Consider the following 24,552-nt stretch of genomic DNA (forward strand, 5'->3'; position numbering starts at 1 on the left):
TTCCTCGATTCTGCTGGGTTGCCTGGCATTTTGATTTCTCTTTAATTCATACCTTCGAATCTGCTGTAAACTTGGTAGCCACATCACCAAGCTCATTAGATTGCAGGTTGGGAAGCCTAATTAGGTTCTAAGGAGGTTAGAATCTGTCCTCAGGGTCAAGTTCTCAAGCTTTAGAATGTGGACTCATGACGTCATTTTGGTCCCTGGAGGCATTCTTCTCTAGCTATATGTGGGAAGCTCTGTGTTCCAGACTGTAAGGTTGCCAGGCAGCAAAGTTTCCCAAGTCTCAAGGAGCCATGTTATGAGTGTTTGACACTCAGGTCTTGGAAAGGAAGGCCAACATGCCCTGGGCCGATCAGACTCCATCATGTTGACCCTGGGAGGCACATTTTTGAGAAACAGGAACCAGGAAGCATTCTGAGGAGAAAAGCCAGGATAAAGAAGACTCAGATAAAAAAGTCATCCCACCAGGTCTGGATGCAGTGTGACTGTATCAGTCAGCTTTTGCTTGGTTATGCCAAGTAACAAACAGGTACCAAACTCAGTGGCTTATAATAATTATAACAAAAAGGGCTGTTCTTGTTAATGTTGCACATTGCCTACAGTAGCTGTGAGCCTGTTCTATGTTTTTTTCATTCCAGGATTCAGGCTGAAAGATCAGCTATGAAACTGCTTTTCTGAGGCACAGGAAAACAGTGATAGCAGAACTGAGAAATGACTTTAAAGCCTCTGCTCAGAAGTGGCTTACATCCCTCTGTTCACATTTTATTGGCCATGGAAAATCACATGATCAGGTATGTCTTCAGACTTGATGGGCTTAGGGAGGTACCATGCTCCCACAGGGAAGGGTGGTGACTATTTGGCCAGAACAGAGTAGATACCAACAGTTATTAAACTGTTGAATGAATGAATAGATGAATTCTCTGATCCTGGAAGGATTTAAATAAAGAATGGATGACCATTTGTATTAGTTATCTGTTGCTGCACAACAAATTATTAAAAAACAGGCTGGGAGTGGTGGCTCACACCTGTAATTCCAGCACTTTGGGAGACTGAGTTGGGAGGATGGCTTGAGTTCAGGAGTTCGAGACCAGCCTGGGCAATGGAGCAAGACCTCGTCTGTATTAAAAAAAATTATTAAAAAGCTTAGTGGCTTAAAGCAACAATAAACATTTATTATCTCACATAGTTTCTGTGGGGCAGTAATTCTGGAGTTGTTTGCTTAGCAGGATGGCTCAGATTTGAGGTTTCTCATGAGATTGTAGCCAAGTTATTGGTCAGAGCTGCAGCCATTTATAGGCTGCACTGCCAAGAGGCCCTGATTCCAGGATGAGTCACTGACATAGATGGGGAATTGGGACTGGCTGTTAGCAGGAGGCCTTAGTTCCTTACCATGTGGCTTATATACAGGGCTGCTTGAGTGTCCTCACAATATGGCAGCTGAATTCCTCCAGAGTAAGTAATCTTGGAAAGAACAAGACAGAAGCCACAATGTCTTTAAAGCTTCAGAAGCCACACACCATCATTTCTACAATGTCATATTGGCTACACAGGTCTTCTCTATTCAGTGTCGGAAGGGACTAAATAACAGTGTAAACACCAGGAGAGGATATCATATGGGGCCATGTAGGAGGCAGTCCATCATAGCTCACCCTCTGGCCCCCAATAAATTATATCCTTTCCACATGTGAATCCTCTTACCTCCTCCCACAGCCTCCAAAAGTCTCATCTTATTAAAGCTCAAAGTCCAGAATCTCATCACCCAAATCAGGTAGAGATGAGGCTTCTCAGATAAGGCTCCTCAAGTATAGCTCTTGAGAATAGTTTTGCTTGATCTGAAGACATGTGAACTAAAGAGGCAGTTATCTGTATCCCCGCACCCTGCAACATACAACAGTGTAAGAAGCATAAGATAACCATTATAGACATTCCCAATTTGAGAAGAGAGGTACATAGAGCTGGTTGTGGTGGTGCATGCCTGTAGTCCCAGCTACTCGGGAGGCAGAGGCAGGAGGACCACTTAAGCCCAGGAGTTCAAGGCCAGCCTGAGCAACATAGTGAAGTCCTGTTTAGAAAAAAATAAAAGGAGGCATACAGGAGTCATTAGTATATAGCAATTCTTAAATCTAGCAGACCACACATTGGAAGTTACTTCATTAGGACTTAAGGGCTGGAAATAATTCGCCTTGGCTCTTGGCTCTGCCCTAGGGACTGCTGGCTTTGTCTAGAAGCTGAGTCATCTTTTCTTTTTCATGAAAGGTGGCTTATCTTAGAAGATGATTGGTTGTCGCAGCTTTCTTCTTACCTATAGAAAAGAAATCCAAAGTCTTATCTTTATTTTGTATTGTGCCTGTTTCTTTCAGTCCAAACTAGCAGTGCTTCTGCCAGTACAACTCTTGTAAAGCCCTTTTGGGTCCCCTATGAATCTTTTTGAGGTTTGCTCTATTTAACAAGTCTCTTTGAGATAAGCCTGTCTCTACCTTGGCATTCTGCTGACACTGCTGAGGAATATCTTTTTTTTTTTCTGAGATGGAGTCTCGCTCTGTCACCCAGGCTGGAGTGCGGTGACCGGATCTCAGCTCACTGTAAACTCCACCCCTGGGGTTTATGCCATTCTCCTGCCTCAGCCTCCCAAGTAGCTGGGACTACAGGCGCCTGCCACCTCGCCTGGCTAGTTTTTTGTATTTTTAGTAGAGACGGGGTTTCACTGTGTTAGCCAGGATGGTCTCGATCTCCTGACCTCGTGATCCGCCCGCTTCAGCCTCCCAAAGTGCTGGGATTACAGGCTTGAGCCACCGCGCCCGGCTGTTGAGGAATATCTTTAAATTTCCTGGGAACCTTATTATGAATGATTCTCTGAAGCACCCTTTACATTTTCTGATGAGATAATAAAAGGGTTTATAGTCACTCCTCTAGCTTCGTCGTCAGCCTATGTTTTCCTGATATTGTCCTGGATTTGATCTTTCCCCAGAAACTGTTTCTTAAATTTCGCATTGTTTGCCATCTATAGAAGATGGGCATTTTCAGAGCCAGAAAGTCCTGGCACCTTTATGTTGAACAGTTCTTCCTTTAGTTTATTTCTCTTCTATCTCATTTTACTAAAACAGGAAGAAGTGAAGTGGCACTTCCAATACTCGACCTGGAAATCTCCCTAACAAGATCACCTAGCCCATTAAGTACATTTTCTACTTTCCACATTACTACAGATAACAGTGCTGCTAAACTTTCAGACTCTATAACAATAATAATTTTCTCTCCTCCAGTTTCCAATCATACTTTCTCCATTTTCCTTGAAGTCCTCATCTGCAACACCCTCTAAGGCCACTTGGCTTCAATTAACAGTTGAAGTTCCTGGCCGAGCACAGTGGTTCATACCTGTAATCCCAGCACATTAGGAGGCCGAGGCAGGAGGATCACTTGAGCCCAGGAGTTTGAGACCAGCTTGGGCAACATAGTGAGACCTCAACTCCACAAAGAAATAAAAAAATGAGGCAGGAGGATTGCTTGAACCTGGAAGGTCAGGGCTGCAATGAGCCATGATCATGCCACTGCACTCCTCCCTAGGAGTGGAAATCTGGTTTCAAAGAAACAAACAACAAGAAACAGGTGAAGTTCTGGCTAAATACCAGAATTGCTTGACTCTTTTGTGCCCCAGTTTCTCCCCTTTCCTCAAGCCCATTTCCTACTTAGGGCATTGGAGTGTTCTTTTCTGTTTGTCAGATATCTTCATGGCTTGCTGCTCTCCTTTAGTTCAGGTTGCCACTTAAATATCACCTCTTCAGACAGGCCATCTGTGACAATCTAATATAGGGTCCTAGGTTGGGCGCCATGGCTCACGCTTGTAATCCAACATTTTGGGAGGCTGAGGCAGGCGGACTGTCCGAGCTCAGGAGTTGGAGACCACCGTGGGCAACATGGTGAAACCCCATCTCTACTAAAATACAATTAGCCGGGTGTAGTGGCACATGCCTATAATACCCGCTACTTGGGAGGCTGAGGCAGGAGAATCTCTTGACCCCGGGAGGCGGAGGTGGCAGTGAGCCGAGATTGTGTCACTGCACTCCAGCCTGGATGAGACAGTGAGACTCTGTCTCAAAAAAAAAGCGTCCCCATTCTTTATACACTGACTCTGCTTTATTTTTCTTCGCAGTGCTTTTCACCACCTGACATTATATCATACATCTATTTCCTTGCTATCTCTCACTCCATTAGAATTCAAGCTCACATGGGCAGAAGTGCTGTCTGTTTTATTCGTAGCTGCAGTCCTAGTGCCTGGAAGAATTCCTGGCATGTCATAGTTGTTTAATAAATATTTGTTGAATGAAGGCATTAAGCAGCCTCTGAAGAGGCACCCAGCATAGGTAGACGAGGCTCACGCTGGGATTCAGAGGGGATTCTCTCAAAGCATCCAAGGAAGAAGTTTTTGGAAATAACAGGCAACGGGATGCACACAGATTCTGGAACAGGATATCGATGGCAGGTCTCGGACTCAAAACAGAATCTGCCCTGCCACGTCTGGCCCTTTGTTTTCCCAGAAGAGGCGAAACCTTGAACAGGTTAGGAGATCAGAGCCTTTTCCCTGAGGTAGATGATAAGTGGGTATTTCCTCCTTTTCTTTTCTTTTGAGATGGAGTTTTCACTCTTGTTGCCCAGGCTAGAGTCCAATGGTGCGATCTCGGCTCACTGCAACCTCCACCTCCTGGGTTCACGCGATTTTCCTGCCTCAGCCTCCCACGTAGCTGGGTCTACAGGTGTGTGCCACAGTGCCCGGCTAATTTTTTGTATTTTTAGTAGAGACGGGGTTTCATTGTGTTGGCCAGGCTGCTCTCAAACTCCTGACCTTATGATCTGCCTGCCTCGGCCTCCCAAAGTGTTGGGATTACAGGCGTGAGCCACCATTCCCGGCCAAAGACAGGTTTTATATGGAAAGACGGAAGTGGGAAATTGAGGTGGCGGAAGTTTCCAGAGTATGCGTAGAGAGGGGTCGGTGGAGGAGATGAAGGCAGATCCTCCCCAGCAAACAGACATGGTTAGATTCAGCTCTGCAAAACATTACCTGAGCTGCTGAGAAGCTGCCTCGGCCTTTATTTATTCCACTCAGTGTGAATATTCATACATCTCACTGTGAAAATATTAACATGTTTGATCACAGGGTAGTGCCCCAGGCCCACTGGGGGATGTTATATAATGCACAGTGTGTATGCATCACATTCTCTTTCTAAAATGTGAAGAAATCAGATTTCTGAAACACATCTGGCCCCAGGGCTTTTTGAGAAAGTCAGTGGATCTGTAAAAACACTAACCCCAGGGGTGCTACAGAATTACACTAGAAAATATGTATCTGGTGCCAAGCACAGGCTTCGCACACAGTAGGTGCTCAATAATTGCAACCTGTCACTGTCTATTCACACCTTGATTTCTAGGAGATATACATGTATGGAAATGTATAAGTTTTGTACTTCTTTTGCTAAATTTATTCTGAAATTTTAAATTCTTTTTGATACTATTGTAAATGAAGCTTCTTTTAAATTTCTTTCTTTCTTCCCCCCCCTTTTTTTTTTTTTGAGTATCACTCTGTCACATAAGCTGGAGTGCTGTGGTGTGATGTCAGCTTACTGCAACCTCCGCCTCCCAAGTTTAGGCAATTCTCCTGCCCTAGCCTCCCAAGTAGCTGGGACTACAGGCACCTGCCACCACATCTGGCTTTTTTTGTTTGTTTGTTTGTTTTTAGTATTTTGGTAGAGGTGGGGTTTCACCATGTTGCCCAGGCTGGTCTTGAACTCCTGAACTCAGGCAATCCATCTGCCTAGGCCTCCAGAAGTGTTAGGATTACAGGCATGAGCCACCATGCCTGGCTTCTAAATTTCATTTTGTAATGTCCACTGCAAGTATGTAGAAATACAATTGGCTTATATACATATTTTTTATTTTTAGAGATGGGGGTCTCACTATGTTGTTACCCAGGCTGATCTGGAACTCCTGGCCTCAAGCAATCCTGCCTCAGCCTCCCTCAGCTGGGATTACAGACGCGGCCCACTGTGCTTGGGTTGGTTCTTATATATCGAGCATGTATCCTGCAACTGTGCTGAACTTGTTTGTTAATTCTAGTAACGTTTTTTAGTGGATTCCTTTTTTTTTTTTTGAGACAGAGTTTCACTCTTTCACCTAGGCTGGAGTGAAGTGGTGTGATCTTGGCTCATTGCAACCTCAGCACCCAGGTTCAAGTGATTCTCCTGCCTCAGCCTCCTGAGTAGCTGGGATTTTAGACGCTTGTCACCATGCTTGGCTAATTTTTGTATTTTTAGTAGAGACAGGGTTTTGCCATGTTGGCCAGGCTAGTCTTGAACTCCTGACTTCAGGTAATCCTCCCACCTTGGCCTCTCAAAGTGCTGGGATTACAAGTGTGAGCCACCACACCCGGCCTAGTGGATTCCTTAGGCTTAAATAATATACAAGATCATGTCATCTGCAAATAGAGATAGTTTTATTTCTTTTTTTCTGTATATATATGGCTTTTATTTCATTTTTTTTCTCAAACCACTAGACCACCAGGGATTTAAATTTCATTTTCTTGTCTAATTGCCCTGGTTAGAACTCCAGTACAACATTGAATTGGAGTGGTGGAAGCAGGCATTCTTGCCTTGTTCCTGATCTTAGGGAGAAAGCTTTCAGTCTTTCACCATTAAATGTCAGCTTAACAACATGGTGAAACCTCGTCCCTACAAAAAATACAAAAGATAAGCTGGCATGGTGGTGCTCACCTGCAGTCCCAGCTACTCGGGAGGCTGAGATGGGAGAATAACCTGAGTGTGGCAGGTGGAGGCTGCAGTGAACTGTGATCGCACCACTGCACTCCAGCCTGGGTGACAGAGTGAAACTCTGTCTCAAAAACAAAACAAAACAAAACAAAATGATGTTAGCTGTGGATTTTCATAGATACCCTTTATTAGGTTGAAGAAACTCCCTTTTATTTTAGTTTGTTGAATGCTTTTTTCATAAAGAGGTGGTAATTTGGTCAATGAGTTTTCTGTGTCTATTGAGATGATAATGGGATTTTGTCCTTTATTTTACTAAAAGGGTGACTTGCATTAATTTTTGTTCAGGTGTTAAAACAACCTTTCATCACGTGGTTATGATGTATAATCCTCTTTCTTTCTTTCCTTTCCTTCCTTCCTTTCTTTTCTTTTCTTTTCTTTACTTTTTTTTTTTTCTTTCTTTCTTTCTTTTTTTTTTTGAGACAGAGTCTTGCTCTGTCGCTCAGGCTGGAGTGCAGTGGCCGGATCTCAGCTCCGCCTCCCGGGTTTATGCCATTCTCCTGCCTCAGCCTCCCGAGTAGCTGGGACTACAGGCGCCGCCACCTTGCCCGGCTAGTTTTTTTGTTTGTTTGTTTGTTTTTGTTTTTGTTTTTGTTTTTTAGTAGAGACGGGATTTCACCATGTTAGCCAGGATGGTCTCAATCTCCTGACCTCATGATCCGTCTGTCTCGGCCTCCCAAAGTGCTAGGATTATAGGCTTGAGCCACCACCCCCGGCCTCTTTTCTTTTTTCTTTTCCTTTCTTTTCTTCTTTCTTTTTTTGAGTCAGGGTCTTGCTCTGTTGCCCAGGCTGGAGTACCTTGGCATGATCACAACTCACTGCAACCTTGACCTAGCGGCTCAGGCAAATCTCCCACCTCAGCCTCCCAAGTAGCTGGGGCTACAGGCATGTGCCACAATGCTTGGCTAATTTTTAAATTTTTTTTGTAGCGGTAGGGTCTCACTCTATTACCCAGTCTGGTCTTGAACTCCCGGGTTCAAGAGATTCTCCTGTCTCAGCCTCGCAAAGTGCTGGAATTACAGGCATGAGCCACTACACCTGGCACTTTTTATATGTTGCTGGATTTCTTTTGCTAGTGTTTTCTGGAGAATTTTCACATCTGTATTTACAAGAAATATTGGTCTGTAGTTCTCATTTCTTAGGATGTTTTTGTCTAGTTTTGGTATCAGGGTAATAGTGGCCTCAAACTGAGTTGGCAAGTGTTCTTTCTTCTTTACATTTTGGCAGAGTTTGTGAAGAGTTGGTAGTAATTCCTTAAATGTTTGGTGGAATTCACCCATGCAGGCTTCTTGGCCTGGGCTTTTCTTTGTGGATAGTTTTCTTATTATCAATCCAATCTTTTTACTTGTCATCAATGTATTCAGATTTTCTGTTTCTTCTAGAGTCAGTTTCTGTAGTTTGTGTCTTTCTAGGACAGGGGTGTCCGATCTTTTGGCTTCCCTGATCCATGCTGGAAGAAGCAGCATCGTCTTGGGGCACACATAAGATACACTAGCATTGACGATAGCTGATGAGCTAAAAAAAATGGCAAAGAAATCTCATAATGTTTTCAGAAAGCTTACAGATTTGTGTTGGGCTGCAGACTGGACAAGCTTGTTCTAGGATTTGTTCATTTCACCTAAGTTACTAATTTGCTGGTATACCTTTTATATTTATTTGAAAGAGCTCCTTATACTTTAGCTGCTGATGACTCCTCCTTGAATCTCTCTCCTTTTGATTTTCATGATGTTCTTTCTTAATAGTCTTATGACTTTGGCCTCCTTAGAATGGGGACGATGAGAGGCCCTCCCCACTGAGTGCTCGTGAGGGTCAGATGAGCGATGCCTGGGAAGTGTGGAGTGTGGTGCCTGGCTCTGGGGAAGCACTAAGTACCTGCTCACTCTCGTCCTCACCCTCCCGGCTGCCTCCACCTCCGGCTATTCACCCTCGGCCTCAGCAGCCATTCTTCAGGCCAGTGGCTTTCAGCTGGGGGTGATTTTACCTCCCTGGGGACCTTTGGCCATGTTTGGAGACATCTTTGGTGTCACCACCAAGGGCATGCGGTTGACTACCAACAGGAAGAGCCCAGACACTGCTAAATACCCCGCGATGCACAGAGCATCCCCCCTGCAGCAAAGAATTATCTGGCGCCAAATGGTAGTGCTGAAGTCTCTATGGAAACAGCTCTCCATGATTGTTGTAGAAAGAGTAGAAAATGTAGTTAAGCCAAAAAAAAGAAAGAAAGAAAAAAGAAAAAGAAGAAACATCTCCTATAATCCTGCCACATTGAAAGAACTTCTGTTAGGAAGGAGTATTTTTTATTTTAGAAATAGGAATGTTTTAAGAATATTCTGGCTCCTGTGAGCTTCCTCCCAGTGATGTCACCAGCTCGTGGTATGACACAATATATGGATTGCTGGTTCAGGTCTCGGCCAGTCTGTAGATGGTCTCTCCCTCCTTCCTGGTGAAGGACAGGGGCAGTCCCTAGAAGGTGGGCCCAGTCAGGTGAGGGTGGGCAGGGCCCCTGGTTTGTCTGTAGTGTGGCTTGGCATCTTTCGATTGAACTCTGTTTGCATCTAGATGTGTGTGCACAAGGATGTCCCCTAGTCACCACCCAACTAGAAGGTAGACCGGTACATTAGATTCTGTAGCCTGGTTAGTTACGGGAAAGAATGCAACTTGGGTTCATTTTGGCAGGTCCACTTAGGTTGCATTGCTTGATTATGTAGTAGGTCCCGAGGTTTTCTGGGGCCAAGGGCAGCCCAGGCAGGGCCCGTACCCTTGCTGCAGCCAAACACAGGCATCATTTGTCCCCTCAGCGTTTGTCACACTTTGATCTCACGTGTCTCCCTTGTAAAGCTCTGTCTCTTGTGTGCTCAGGCGAGACCCGGGACTCAGATGACACCTCCCAGAGGAGACACTGGCTCAGCCTGGGCTCTCCTTGGAAAGCAGATATAAGCTTCAGGCCTGACCATCAGAAATCAAACTCACTCAAAGTTGCTGTGCATTGCCGCGTGTTGGTGTCAGAGGCCGAGCCAGCCACCCAAAGGCACTGAGGCTCAGCCACGGTGGGGCGAACAGGGGTTCGGTATGTTACTTCTCACCCTCTACCATTTGCGGAACGTCAGAGGTAGGCACCTTGGTCCAGCCTTGTGACCGACTCCTGGTTTGCGGATGAGGCCCTGAGAAATGGTGGCTCTGCTTGGCCGGGGCTGGGCCTGGGCTTCTGATCACCAGGCTGGCAATCGGCCCTCTCCACTGGTTTCTCTCCCAGGAGAGGTCTGAGTCATCCCATCTGAGCTCCACCGGGGCCCAGACTCCGTGGACTTAGGCCCTGGAGCCCCCAACAGCTGATCTACAACCAACCGTAACCTTGGAATCACCAGGGAATTTCAAAAACAGGCAGGGTTCCAAATCTACATTGAGACGTCTCTCCTGGGTCAGCCAGGAGGTGAGGGACCACTGTTCTGGCCCCCTCTTTTTACAGAGGAAGAAGCAACATCCAGCCTGAAGGAGGTGACTGACCACAGCCAATGAATCCCCCAACGCCACCTTCACCTTCTCTCTCTCTCCCTCTCCCACCAGTGTGTGTTTCAGGAGGTGTGAACATGTGGACTCGTATGTGCCATGTATATGACCTCCTTCCCTCTGTCTGCTTTAAGCCTTCCCTGATATAGCGTGTGGCCTGCAGGGTCTGCTTGATGCCGATGTCGACCCCACAATGGGGACAGACCCAGGGGATGTGTGATCCTGAGTCGGCGGGAGGGCCCGCTGTTCTTTGGGAGCTAAAATCTGCCATTTCGCTTAGCAGAGACCCTAGTTCACAATAGGAGGGGTGGCCGCCGACAGCTTAGAAACGTGGCCTCTGGCTTCATGAAAGGTGACTTTGAAAAGCTGCATTTGTGCTTGACGAGGTCTGGGCAGCTGAGCTTTACGGTGACAAATGATTTCAGCGCGAGGCCATGCTGTCAGGAGCAGTAGGGGATAAAAGGCTTCTTCTCCAAGGCTCCCCTTTAAAACATTTCTTTTTATTACAAACTATTTCAAACACACACACGAGTGGAGAGAACGGAACAATGAAGCCCTATATACCCATCAGTCCCCCAGATTAGATGATGAGAACGATGTGGCCACATTGCTCCACTACCTCCTCTTTCTTTCTCCTGTTTCTTTCTGCTGGAGTATTTAAAATAAAATCTCAATCATCATGTGGCTTCACCTTTGTATCTTCCTCTGAAAAAAAGATATTTTCTTACGTAACCACGAAGCCATAATCACAGCTAACAAAGTCAATATTAACCCCTTGGGGCCATCTTATACCCGGTCCATAATCAAATGTCCCTGTTGGCCCTAAAATGGGGTTTTTATACTGTTGGAATCTGGATTCCGAAAAGACTCACGTGCAGTGTTTGGTCATTAGGTCTGTTATTTATTTATTTTTTTTTGGAAACAGAGTCTCGCTCTGTCACCTAGGCTGGAGTGCAGTGGTGCGATCATGGGTCACTGCCACCTCCAACTCCTGGCCTCAAGGGATCCTCCTCTCTCAGCCTCACAAGTAGCTGGGACTTGTAGCCAGGCAAGTGCTGCCACACCTGGGGAATTTTAAATTTTTCTGTAGAGATGAGGCCTTGCTATGTTGCCCAGGCTGTTTTCAAACTCCTGGGCTCAAGTGATCCTCTAGCCTTGGCCTCCAAAGTGCTGGGATTACAGGCATGAGCCACAGCACCTGCCCAGGTCCTTAAGTTTCTTAAGGTCCTTCCACTCTTGGGCTGATCCTCACCCTTCCTTTTATAAATTTAATGGAATTGACTTATTGTAGAAACCTGGCTATTTCTCCTTAGGTTTGCTTCACATCCTGGACTCCTCTGTCTGCTTCCTCATGGCGTTGGACTCACCTCCCTCCCCTATGCTTCCTGTAAGTGGATGTCAGTATTAGAGGCTCAATGAGAATGAGGTTCACCTTTTCTTTCCCCAAGAACAGGACATGGGTAGTTCTGGGTGCTTCTCATTGTCTTATCGGGGGCATGTCTGGTCGGCTTGTCTCTCTTTTTGTGATGGTCAAAAGGACCTGTGGGTTCAGAGGGTGATAGCTCTGCCCGTCCTTGGTAAAGTTCCTTGTCTTGTAGCTTATCTTCAAAGATGGTCCCCAACGAATGTGCCTCCCAGTGTTCTCACCCTTAGGTAGTCTCCTCCCCGGGGCTGAATCTGGGCTGGCTGGCTGACTCTCTTTTGCCCACTAGGGTGTGGTGAAGTGACCTTGTGTGATTTCTGAGGCTGGGTCATAGAAGCCTTGTCCTCTGAAAGTCTCCAGTCTTTCAGAACAGGCACTCTGGGTGAAGCTGGCTGCCATGGAAGGAGTGAGACCATTCTGTACCGCCATGATGTGAGGAAACCCAAGCTAACCATGGGGAGAGGCACATAAAGAGAGAGATAAACAGAGAGAGAGAGAGAGAGAGAGAGAAAGACAGAGACCTGCCAGCCCCTGCTGCCTCCTGCAGTGTCAGCCGAGGTACCGACACCAGACTGCTGAAGACATCCTGGGTATCCTGTCCAGCTGAGTTTTCAAATCACCCCAGTCCCAGCTGCCATTTGACTCCAACTGTATGAGAGGCCCCAGGTGAGATCTGCCCAGCTGAGCCCTGTCAGCTCATATTCAGTCAACTCTGAATGTGAGAGGTAATATGAAATTGTTGTCATTAGTTACCATATTTAGGGATGGCTCGTTATTAACTGGGAACACCAATCAATTTTTTTCCCTGACATGTTTTAACCATTGCCTGAATCGATCACTTTATTAGAAGTTACAAAAATGAATTTTTAATTCCATCATTCCTCTCACATTTATTTGCTTGGTTACCCTGAGATATGGTCCCTAGATGAAAGATGGGGAAATTATGGGATTCTCTCCTTTTCATGGATGGCCTACTCTGCTTTGAAAGTGGTGATCTGACCCTTCTTGGATTCTTGGCCCAGATCAAGGTAGGAGAGAAAGAGGAAGACAGATAAGAGGTGGAAGGTGAACAGGAGACTTGGTTTCCAAGGAAACCACCAGGTAATCATCAGGCCCTCTGAGGATCACTGTTTCTTTCTCTTGCTAAAAGCCAGATGCTGTCACTTTCTAAGCCAGCTCAGATGCTTGGGCAGGCACTAAAATGGGTCCTCAGGGGAGGCAAAGGGTGTGAGACCCTGTGGGGTGGCTGCTTCCACCCTCACACTGGCTCCCTCTCCAGGGCCTGTAGATCCTCACCCCTTCCTCTCAAAGACAGACCCCTTACCCCAAATTTCCTCGGGCCACGAGGAGTGCCTAGTTCTGGGCTGAGGGCTGCATGTAAAGCTGTCTCCCCAGGAGCTCCAAGGGACAGGATGACTTTGCTCAGAGTTGTGTCCTGGGCCTTCATCTGTGACAACATTGAATCTGAGGACCCTGTCTTGTCCCAGGGTGGGGGGATGGTGCCCTGAATTCCAAATCCTTCAGAAGGAAAATGAACAAAGACCCTGTGTCTAACGATTAGAGGTGACTCCAGAGCGAGCCTGGACGTGGTGCGAGAGCTGCCTGGGGCAGTTAAGAGCCAGTATTTATTTATTTTTATTTATTGATTGATTGATTGAGATGGAGTCTTGCTCTGTCGCCCAGCCTTGAGTGCAGTGGCACGATCTTGGCTCACTGCACCTCTGCCTCCTGAGTTCAAGCGATTCTCCTGCCTCAGCCTCCTGAGTAGCTGGGACCACAGGCATGCACCACCACACCCAGCTAATTTTTGTATTTTTAGTCAAGACGGGGTTTCACCATGTTGGCCAGGCTGGTTTTGAACTCCTGACCTCAGGTGATTCACCCGCCTTGGCCTCCCAAAGTGCTGGGATTACAGGCGTGAGCCACTGTGCCCGGCCGAGAGCCACCATTTAATGAGCACTTACTATGTGCAGGACAGACTGAGGGCTGCTCGGCGCTGCAGGCCGGTGACCTCACAGATTCTCGCAAGAGCTCCCTCAATGGGCTTGCCCTTCATCCCGGTTCACAGATGTACGGATGGAGGCCCAGCAAGGTCGAGCCACTTGTCCAGGGTTATGCAAAGTGCCGCCTGCCATCTAACTGCAGAACTGATTCAGACATTCGTCCCTTGCCAAGCCCCGTCCTGCTGGGAGTTGCTCTGGCAATGAGAACAGCCTCGTTGTTTTATTATTTACCTCCAACTGTGCACCTGAATTTGTTGGGTGACCCATAAGGCATAAAGGATGGAGGAGTCCTACTCCAGGCTGGTGCCTGAGTCCTGATTGTGTGTGGGACCCCTTGTCCCCCACCCCAACCTGGGGCACTCAGGGCAGATCTGAGTTGTGATTGGCTGGACTGGCTTTGGATGGGGCTGGTCTAGACGTGGTCGGTCGTACATGTTCATAGAAGTGCTCAATGCAGTCGCTGCCTGGGCAGTGGAGCTGGTGCTGTCTTTGGCATTCTCCCCAGTGTGGGACAGACTTCATTTGTTCTGTAATAGTATCCGACAGCATCTGGTTTAATGGATGCATGGAGGAAATACCCCTGAACACAGTGTCCCGTTCATCAGAAACAATGGCTGGATACGTGTGAACATTTAGGAGGTGTTGCTTAAGCAAACCAAGCTCTTACGAACGTGGGGAGGGAACACCATTCCCCACAATGATTGTGCCGTGTGAACTCTGGTTAGAAGGAGAGGGGTCCAGGATGGGCCCGGGAGGTCCTTGTCCATGCTGAGCCTGGCTCACATCAGGGCAAGATCACCTCTGCCCAAGGTGGGCTTGGATGGACCTACTGGCCACCTCTCAGGAACTCAGAGCAGCACTGGGTGCTTTTGCCTGGGATTTCAACACATCCCTCCAAGAACCTTGCGAGGCAGGGAGCATTGTAATCCCCATTTCACAGGTAAGGCAGCTGAGGCTCTGCCCACCTTACTCATTCAAGGTCACATAGCTATTTTCCTAAATGGAGCCAGGATTAACATGCTGGTCTGGGAAACTTCTGTTCTCTTCCCAGTTAACAAGGAAACTTCACTGTCACAGATTCATTAAGACCTTAGATTATATTTTCTCTGATCACAAGGGTAATATGCAGTGATTTCTAAAACAGAGATGTTAGAAAATATAGAGAAAAAGAAAAACATAAAAGTCACTGTGCCCCTATTCAGAGATAAAAGATGTCTATTCTTAGACTAGTGGCTCTCCGACCGGAGCACGCATTAGAATCACCTGGAGGGCTTGTTAAAGACACAGATTTCCTGGCCCCGTCCTGAGTGTCTGAGTCAGTAGACCTGGGGAAGGGCTAAGATTTTACTTTTTTAATGATTCCCGGGTGACTCCTTCCTTTGGGGCAATTGCTTAGATTAGGGTCTGTCAACCTTGGCAACATTGGCACTTGGGGCCAGCCGGTTCTCTGCTGCGGGGCTGTCTTGTACACTGCTGGGTGGTTAGCAACATCCCTAGCCTCTACCCTCTAGATGCCAGAAGCACCTTCCTCCTGAGCTGTGACAGCCAGAAATGTCTCCAGACATTACCAAATGTCGCCTGGGGCGGGGAGCAAAATTGTTCCCGGTGAGCACTCCTGTTCTATTCTTGTTTTCTTTTCTTTATTCTTTTTTTTGTTATTATTGTTTCTTTTTGAGATAGTCTTGTTCTGTCACCCAGACTGGAGTACAGTGGTGTGATCTCGGCTCACTGCAACCTCTTTCTCCCGAGTTCAAGCGATTCTCCTGGTTCAGCCTCCCGAGTAGCTGGGATTACAGGGGTGTGCCGCCACACCCGGCTAATTTTTGTATTTTTAGTGGAGACAGGGTTTTGCCATGTTGGCCAGGCTGGTCTCGAACTCCTGACCTCAGGTGATCCAACCACCTTGCCCTCCCAAAGTGCTGGGATTGCAGGTGTGAGCCACCATGCCTGGCCTCTATTCTTGTTTTCTATGTCCATTTATATTCGCACAGAGAGACACTCCTCCATCACACACATGCACGTATATACATGAACACATGCATGCATACACATGCAGAACACACACGAACATACATACATACATTTCTTTGAGAATAATGTCAAACTATACATACAGTTTTATAACTTGCTCTTTTTCACCTAACAACACATTGACAATTAACTCAGCAATTAGCTTTGCTGGCAGCAAAGAGAAACAGGTTTTCTGCACAGACGATGTGGGAAGCATCACTGAGAGCCTACCATGTGGCTCTGGGCCAGGAAGCGGGCGGCGGAGGGGGCACCTTTCAGATCCACCATCCTCTCCCCGGCGCAGGTGCAGTAGCCTCCAACTTCGGGTAGGTGTGTCCACCTCTTACAAAGCTCTCTGTCTGGTTTCCCAAAGCTCTGGACTTGTAAGAAAAATGCGTCGTCTGACAACATGGTCGTGAACTAGGACAGAGGTGCTCAGGGATGCAGGGCTGTTCTCTCCGGCCTTGCACCGTCTTCCCCTCTTCAGTGGGTTCTAGAGGTAGACCAAGAGACCCCAAGCTAGTGCAGAGTGAGTGTCCCCGGCTGTCCCCTGTTTGCCTGGGGGTGGCCAGGCTGGGACTGCATTGGACAATGGCTGTGGCTATTGTCAGGCAGGCAGGCTGCCCACCACACAGGCATGACAAAGGCCCTGGAAGGGGTTTCTGGGGCCTTCTATGGGATGCTGGCTTTTGCTATTCCAGGTATCCCTGAGGTCTCCTTGGCTGTCAGCCTCATGGTTCATTGTCTCCAAGCCAGGAATCAGCCACTGCCCACTGCCCTGAGTGGGGTCTGGTCTTTGGGCTCAGTGTTAGGGTAGTTGCTGGAAACTGCAAGAGGCCGGCTGGGCAGGAATGTTGTGAAGGAAATGCAAGGAAGATGAGAGGACTGGGTTGTGACCCTCACCGCTGCCTCTCCTGACACCTCTCCTCCCTCCTCCTGCCCTCGTTAAAATAAGTTGGAGGGGCCGGGCGCGGTGGCTCAAGCCTGTAATCCCAGCACTTTGGGAGGCCGAGGCGGGCGGATCACGAGGTCAGGAGATCGAGACCCTCCTGGCTAACACGGTGAAACCCCGTCTCTACTAAAATACAAAAAATTAGCCGGGCGCGGTGGCGGGCGCCTGTAGTCCCAGCTACTCGAAGGCTGAGGCGGGAGAATGGTGGGAACCCGGGAGGCGGAGCTTGCAGTGAGCTGAGATCCGGCCACTGCACTCCAGCCTGGGCAACACAGCGAGACTCCGTCTCAAAAAAAAAAAAAAAAGAAAAAAAAAAAGTTGGAGGGAATTGACACAGCCTCCAGGGATGGGCCCTGATGGGTCTAAACAATCCATGTGATGCTGTCCTCTGTCCCATGGGATTTCTGTGCCAGAGCTGTGTGGGCATCTAGTGTGTGCCTCTCCTCCCCACTATGTAGTCAGATTAGTGGCTTGAAATCAGCCATGGGGTGGCCAGGCACAGTGGCTCACGCCCATAATCCCAGCACCCTGAGAGGCTGAGGCTGGCGGATCACCTGAGGTCAGGAGTTTGAGACCAGCCTGGCCAACATGGTGAAACCCTGTCTGTACTGAAAATACAAAAATTAGCCGGGTGTGGTGGCGGGCGCCTATAATCCCAACTACTCGGGAGGCTGAGACAGAAGAATCATTTGAACTGGGGAGGGGGAAGTTGCAGTGAGCTGAGATTATGCCACTGCACTCCAGCCTGGGCAACACAGCAATACTCAGTCTCAAAAAAAAAAAAAAAAAAATCAGCCATGGGGAGAGTGTTTATACCACAGAACATGGCACATGCTACAAATTAGAGCCTTTCATCACACCCGTCCCCACTCCAAAGAGCTGGCTTACCTACACACCACTGACCCTCTCCCCCACTAATCGTGATCAAGGAGCCAGGCAGCCAGCTGCTGCTGGTGACCACCACATGACCACAGAGGTTTGACGGCAGGAGGACTGTGCAGAGAGACAGAAAGAGCGTGGCTTTGATGACATGTCTGATCATGCCTCACCTCTGGTTGTTTTGGTTACATTTTTTCTGCATTCTTGAGAGCATCCTAAATGCTGCACCCTGGCCCTGAGGTGATTGACAGAAGGCAACACAAATGCCAGGTGAGGACCTTCAGCCCCAGGCCACTGTGGAGCAAGCAGGGCTGTTTTTGTCAAAGAGCAAAATTCTCTAGCCTGTGAGTGTTGCCAGGTGGACCGTCCTGTTCCTCCTGCCTCCAGAGGGGAATGCTGCCCCCAAAGGGTCCATTTCTCAGTCTCCCCTGCCCTTAGAGATGAGCTCTGTTTTTGCCCTTTTGTGATATAAAGTTAGAAGGATGGGAAAGAGAGGAGAGGAAAGAGAGGAGAGAGGAGACAGGGAGAGGCGGGAGGCCAGGGACACCCACAGGGTATGGAGGGGTGATTTCACAACATGGGAGTGCCTTTGTTGTTTTCTCTTCTGTTTTTCTTTTCTTTTCTTTCTTTTTTTTTTGAGACGGAGCCTCGCTCTGTTGTCTAGGCTGGAGTGCAGTGGTGCGGTCTCAGCTCACCGCAACCTTTGCCTCCTGCATTCAAGCAATTCTCCTGCCTCAGTCTCCCGAGTAGCTGGGATTACAGGTGCCCGCCACCACACCCGGCTAATTTTTGTATTTTTAGTAGAGATGGGGTTTCACCATGTTGGCCAGGCTGGTCTAGAACTCCTGGCCTCAAGTGATCGGCCTGCCTGGGCCTCCCAAAGTGCTGGGATTACAGTCATGAGCAACTGCACCTAGCCTCTTTTTTTTTTTTTTTTTTTGAGAGGGAGTCTCGCTCTGTCGCCCAGGCTGGAGTGCAGAGTGCAGTGGTGCAATCTAGGCTCACTGCAACCTCTGCCTCCTGGGTTCAAGCAATTCTCTTGCCTCAGCCTCCCAAGTAGCTGGGACCATAGGCATGCGCCACTATGCCCGGCTAATTTTTGTATTTTTAGTAGAGACGGAGTTTCACCATATTGGCCAGGCTGGTCTGGAACTCTTGGCCTCAAGAGATCTACCCTCTCGGCCTTCCAAAGTGCTGGGATGACAGGTGTGAGCCACCACGCCTGGCCATCTTTGTTGTTTTCTGAGGATATTTTAACAACTTCTGGAACACGAATTTGGCTCTGCACAGTGGCTGCATTGGGCAATGTGAGTCCACTGATGTCCCCGCTGCCCCAGGGGCTCTGGTATCTGGGGCAGAGGTGGGACTGGATGGGTCTGAGCAGGATTTTGGCCAATTCCCCTGTGTCTTTCCCAGAAAGGAACTGATGGACCCAGGTGGCCAGGGAGCAACCATTCCACAGCTAGAGAAACCAAAGTGCTTTGAAGTATTTTTTCCTTGGGACATCTCCCAACCCTGTTCATAAGCTTTGGTCTCTTTTATACAGAAGAATGTGGAGTGAAGCAGAATACAGTGACCTAGGGAAAAAAAGAGGAAACAGCGCAATTTTAGCCCAATTTTTCTGGAGAGAATGGAGACCATGTTTTTGGTATTGTCTGGGAGGGCACACACCATCAGCGGCCTTGGACCAGGCTGCGAAATGTGTCCAATCAGCAGAGCCCTCAGGGGCTCGTGCTAGTCTTTGAAGAAAGCCCTTTGGAGCCGGCTTCTCGCCCTGTTGTGCTGGGGAAGCAGAATTCTCAAAGGTCACGTTGCTCTCCCGCTGCCCAGCGCTGGGGGGAGGCTCCTCTCCTAGTCCCTTCGCAGCATCTGGAAACGAGGCCTCCTCATGGCCTCTGGAACGTTTTCTCTCTCTCCTGGGGGCTGGGGCTCACTTCCTCCGCTTGATGTCTCCCCGTAGGTTCTGTCCTTGGCTCTCTTGTCTCCAGGGGCTTCCTCGGCAATTTCACCTGTTCCATGGTTTCAGTGATCCTGTCTCTCTGGAATGTGGGTGGACAGCCTTGGGAAGCTGCGAATTCTCCAGCACCAAACCTGTCCTCCCTGAAAGGGACAGATAGTCACTCCCTGCAGGGCTGCAGGGGTCTCAAACTGCAGTGCTGGAAAGGGCCAGGAAGGTGTGCAGAGGAGAGGCCTGGGCCAGGAGGGAGGGGCAGGGTGCAGTCGGCACCCTGGTGAGGACGGCTGAGCTTCAGCTGCCATGTGAGGATGAGGGACCTCAGCGGGGCCAGCGCAATGGCTCTTACCCACAGGGATGCTGATGCACATAAGCACGAGCCTCTTACATGGCACCTGACGTGCAACAGGAGGCCTCCTCCACGAAGCTGTTTTAGAAAAAAGTTTTTCGAGATGGGTCTTGCTCTGTTGCCCAGGCTAGAGTGCAATGGCGCAATTTCGGCTCACTGTAGCCTCCATCTCCTGGGCTCAAGCAATCCTCCCATCTCAGCCTCCTGAGTAGCTGGGACTACAGGCATGCACCACTATGCCTGGCTAATTTTTTGTACTTTTTTTTGTAGAGTTGGGGGTCTCACTATGTTGCCCAGGCTGGTCTTGAACTCCTGAGCTCAAGTGATCTGCCTGCCTTGGCTTCCCAAAGTGTTGAGATTACAGGCATGAGCCACTGCACCTGGCTCAGGAAGCTTCTTGATTCTTCCACATTGATCTCTCCCTCCTCTGAATAGTTGTCATGGTGTTGTGCCCCTCATGTGGTCCGAATCACACATTTCTCAGGTGATGGGATGTATCAGTTAGCTACTGGACAACAGCATCATGTAACAAATGGTCCCCATACTCAGTGGCTTAGAACAATGGTGATTGTTCTCATGATTTTGTGGATTGGTTGGAGCTTGGCTGGTGCAGGCTTCTGGCTGGGGCAGCTCAGGCAGCTCCACTTTTCCCTGCTGGTCTGTGGCTCAGGGGGGCAGTGCAGCTCCATGGGTCTCTCATCCTCCTAGGACAAGTGGCTCAGCTGGGGCATGCTTCTTTCAGAGTAGAACATACGAGGCTTCTTGGCACCTGGCAGGTGGTCACTTTTGCTTATGTGCCATTGGTCAAAGCAAATCCCATGAACAACCTCAAAGTCAAGGAGCAGGGAAGTATCCACTGCCCATGACAAGGCCACAGCAAGGGTGTGGACGCAGTAGGAGGTGGCGAGGTGGCGAGTTTGGGAGCTTTGGCCCCCCCCCAACCCCCCCATGCCTACAGGAATGGGAAACAGTCTGTTTTAGGTGAGTGCCTTTTGCAGTGGCTGACTCATGGGGACAGGACCCTTCCTGAATGGTCCTGGGACCCTGTTGAAAGCCATCTCTGGGGGAGAGGTTCCAGTAGCCCAAGTGACATATTAGCAAGAATTCAAGCCAGGATTTCTGTGCGTAGGGGTAGGAGGAAAAGGCCCTAGCAGTGCAGTGTGGTGCATGCAGTGGGTGCCTACTCAATATCCGATGGAGGAATGTAGACTGTCTTCTGTCCAGGAGGGAGGGAAGCAGGTTTTCTATGGGTTGAGGCAGGGAGGAGGCTGGGGATGGAGGCCTGGGGGGCTTTGATGTCCCCTTCTTGCCCCCAGGAAGCACTGCTGACTCCCACAGAGAGCAGAAAAAGAGCAGGTAACAAAAGGAGGTTATATTTGGTCTTGAAAGGTATTCCTTCAGGGGTTTCTATTTTCTCCAGCAAGTCAGTTCCTTTTCAGTATTTCCTTTCATTTTGTTTTAGATTTATCTTTCTATAAATGGCATGACTGGAATGAAACATTTATTGAGGTACAACTCTAGCACAGTGTGCAAAATGCATCACTCTTAAGAGGATAACTTGATTGTGGGTGACCACACCCATGCCCGTGCAGCCAACACCCGCATCAAGGCCTAGGACATGCCTTGCCCCCAGGCAGGCCTCTCATGCCCCTCCCAGAGGGAAGCTTCATTCTGACTTCTATTGCCATTGTGTGTTCTACTGTCTGTTGCGGAACTTCATCGCCACCGAATCCCACAGGATGTGCTCTTTCGTGTCTGCCTCTTTTCTTCTACTGTTAGTGAGATTCCTCCGTATTACTGTGTGTAGCAGCAGTTTGCTCTTTTTTTCCTGGTTCTGTAGTAGTCCATTGCATTAATACATCATTATGTATCCGTTCCACCATTGATGGACGTTTGGGTGGTTTCTAGTTTGGGGCTCTATTAAGTAACACTGCTATGAACATTCTTGTACATGTCTTTTGGTGGGAAATATGCACTCATTCCTCTTGGATATTTGCCTAGGAGTGGAACTGCTGGATCATAGGGTGGACGTATATCTAGCTTTAGTAATAGAGAGAGAAAATGGTTTTCCAAAGTAGTTGTATATAATGGGATTTTCTCGATACGTCCCTCCCTCCCTCTCTTCCCTCCTTCCCTCCCTCCCTTCCTTCTTCTCTCCTTCCCTCCCTTTCTTTCTTTCCTTCCTTCTTTCTTCCCCAATTAGAACTTGCAAGTTAAAAGGGGAATTTAACCCATTCACATTTATTGTGACAATTGATATACTTGTTTTTATCCTTTTCATCTTATTTTATGGTTACTATTTGTAACAGAAATCACCCAGTGGAAGCAGAGAGAGATTCATCCAGGAATTGGGTGCTCACACAATGCTTAGAACAGCTGGAGGAGGAGGTGTGGCGCTGAGCTTTCAGGAGTGACTGATTGCCACCTCAGAATTGGCCTGAAAGGGAATTGCTATTTCTGGCACAGCTGGGAACCTGAGGACTCAGCCCACCACCGTTCCAGAGGCTGTCCCAGGGCCACACCATCCCTGCTGGACCAGGAGTCAGAATGCAGCTGCCATAACCATGGACTCCAGGACTGCATGGCTTAACCCAGCAGATGAAGCTGGATGCTGCCTCTGCCCTGGGACCTTGGGTCCTCACCACCCTCCACATTTGCATCTTTTAAATAACCTTATTTAAACCTCGAATTCTCTCTTACTATCCAAGTTAACTATTTAAACTACCCAACCTCCTAAGGTTTCACTTGGCTGCTCTGCCCACACCACCCCAAAAGAGAAGCCTAGAACTTTTACTTCCCTTCCCTCACTCCCTTGCTGCTGCCCCCAACTCGACCTCTGAGTTTTGCAGATGTGCTGAGAATGTTTAGTTCCAGTCTCAGCCCATTTATTATTATATTTTCTCTCCTTTTTGTTTTTTGAGATGGAGTCTTGCTCTGTTGCCCAGGCTGGAGTGCAGTGGTGCAATCTCAACTCACTGCAACCTCCACCTCCCGGGTTCAAGAGATTCTCCTGCATCAGCATCCTGAGTAGCTGGGATTACAGGTGTCTGCCACCATGCCCAGCTAATTTTTATATTTTTGGTAGAGACGGGGTTTTGTCATGTTGGCCGGGCTAGTCTTGAACTCCAGACCTCAGGTGACCCACCCATCCTGGCCTCCCAGAGTGTTGGGATTACAGGCATGAGCCACCGCACCTGGCCATACATTTTGTCCTATAGTATGTTTCCTGCCTTTCAATCATCCCTCCTTTAATTACATGATATTTCTCAGGCACATTGTCATCCATGGAAATGTAACTCAAACACGCTTTGGTGTTGGCTGCTATTTCTCGTGTTCTGTCTTCCACTCTTTTGAGACTTTTGTTCCAATTTGATTTTCAACTTGTTAGAGGGTTTTCTGGTCTGTTTCCCTTGGTTTCTTTTCCTGGTCTGCTGCCTTTTCTCACTAGTTGGCAAATTGGTTCTCTCCCTTCTCACTTCCAGGGATGCAAATGAGAAGTCTGCCTCTCTGTTGTCGCAGGGCCCTTTCTGGCTGGAAGCTCCGAAGACTTCTCTTTATCCTGGAGCTCAGACGTCTCACCAGGTGTGTATTTTTTATTCATTGCTGCTGCCTGGAGTCCTTTCAGATCACAAGATTCACGTCTCTCTTCTACTCTATTATTTCTTAAATTACTACATCTCCTTTTGTTCCTTTCTCTTCTTTTAGAAACACTATTCCTTACAATTTAGGGTCTAGATCTGATTCTTCAGCCTCTTACCTTTTGATTCTTGCCTTCGTTTCTCTGTGTTTGTGTCTGACGTCATGAGTGAGCTCTTCCATCTGATCTGCCAGAATGCAGCTTTTGTTCTCTAGCATATCTTTCCTCCCTTCATGCCCTGGATTGATTTTTTAATTCTGGAAATTGTGTGTGTGCCGAGCTCTCGGAAGCCTTCTTGCTGTGTGTTGTGTGCAGAGGAGGCCCTGGTCCGGCCAGGTGGTTCCTTTTCCTGCCTGCCCAAAGCAACGATTTCCTTGGCTTCTATGCAGGTGGAGTGACAGAAGCCTGACAGCTGGCTCAAACCCGCAGGGAGTAGAAGACATGGGCAGGGGGCAAGCCACCGGGCCACACTGAGACCCTTCACCAAGATGTGCCTGGGGAGGGCCATTTGTACTCTCAGGTTGTAGCTGCAGGAGCAGAAGGCCAGTGGCAAAAGCTATATGGACCCCAAAGAAGCCACGACCCCAGTGCCTGTGTCAGATGTGGCCAAGTTGGTGGATGCAGAAAGAGCCAGTGGGGTGCAGAAAGCCAAGAAAAGTTTTGCATAGAGAGGAAGATCAGAACCCAGTCAAGGAGTGGGTCCTTTATGTGGAAGGAAGAGCCAAATGAATATGTGGTTACCAGAGGGGAACTGTGGCAAGGACAGCGCTCAGTGTCCACTAAATCGGACTCATTTATTTTTCTTTTCTTTTCTTTTCTTTCTTTCTTTCTTTCTTTCTTTCTTTCTTTCTTTCTTTCTTTCTTTCTTTCTTCCTTCCTTCCTTCCTTCCTTCCTTCCTTCCTTTCTTCCTTTCTTCCTTTCTTCCTTTCTTTCTTTTCTCTCTTTCTCTCTCTCTCTCCCTTTCTTTCTCTCTTTCTTTCTTTCTTTCTTTCTTTCTTTCTTTCTTTCTTTCTTTCTTTCTT

The 24,552-nt window shown here is 48.2% G+C and overlaps 1 long non-coding RNA gene across 1 annotated transcript; it reads left to right on the forward strand.

The window, feature by feature from the left end:
- Positions 1 to 283: 283 nt before the first annotated feature.
- Positions 284 to 23,469, forward strand: LOC108542457 (uncharacterized). The gene is made up of 3 exons (XR_001889283.1): positions 284 to 532; positions 642 to 794; positions 23,375 to 23,469. It is a non-coding gene; the product is annotated as an uncharacterized LOC108542457 (long non-coding RNA).
- The last annotated feature ends 1,083 nt before the right edge of the window (positions 23,470 to 24,552 follow it).

The sequence above is a fragment of the Rhinopithecus bieti genome, unplaced genomic scaffold, assembly GCF_001698545.2.
Source record: "Rhinopithecus bieti isolate Rb0 unplaced genomic scaffold, ASM169854v2 scaffold_1017, whole genome shotgun sequence".
Lineage (NCBI taxonomy): Eukaryota > Metazoa > Chordata > Mammalia > Primates > Cercopithecidae > Rhinopithecus > Rhinopithecus bieti.